This window comes from Penaeus monodon, chromosome 34 (assembly GCF_015228065.2).
Source record: "Penaeus monodon isolate SGIC_2016 chromosome 34, NSTDA_Pmon_1, whole genome shotgun sequence".
Classification (NCBI taxonomy): domain Eukaryota; kingdom Metazoa; phylum Arthropoda; class Malacostraca; order Decapoda; family Penaeidae; genus Penaeus; species Penaeus monodon.
The window spans coordinates 9,445,123-9,445,397 of NC_051419.1; the positions used below are offsets into that span (position 1 = coordinate 9,445,123).

The 275-nt window shown below is 58.5% G+C and overlaps 1 pseudogene; it reads left to right on the forward strand.

Moving 5' to 3' along the window:
* Positions 1-275, forward strand: part of LOC119594575 — a 14,936-nt pseudogene that overhangs the window by 6,582 nt on the left and 8,079 nt on the right.

Here is a 275-nt window from a genome sequence, read left to right on the forward strand (position 1 = left end):
AACAACAACACTCCATTACAATGAGCGACCTTTTCGCCGCCCCCAGGTGTCTCCCCCGAACGAGCACCTGACGAACCCGCCCGAGTACCCGTACCCGTGGTGGCAGCGCTACCAGCCCGTCTCGTACAAGCTCGAGTCGCGCTCCGGATCCGAGGAGGAATTCGTCGACATGGTGCGCAGGTGCAACGCCGTCGGAGTCAGGTGCGTGAGGCTGTGTCCTTATTACGGTCTCCTCTTTTTCTCTCTCAGCATCAGGGATAGTTGTACTTTATGCC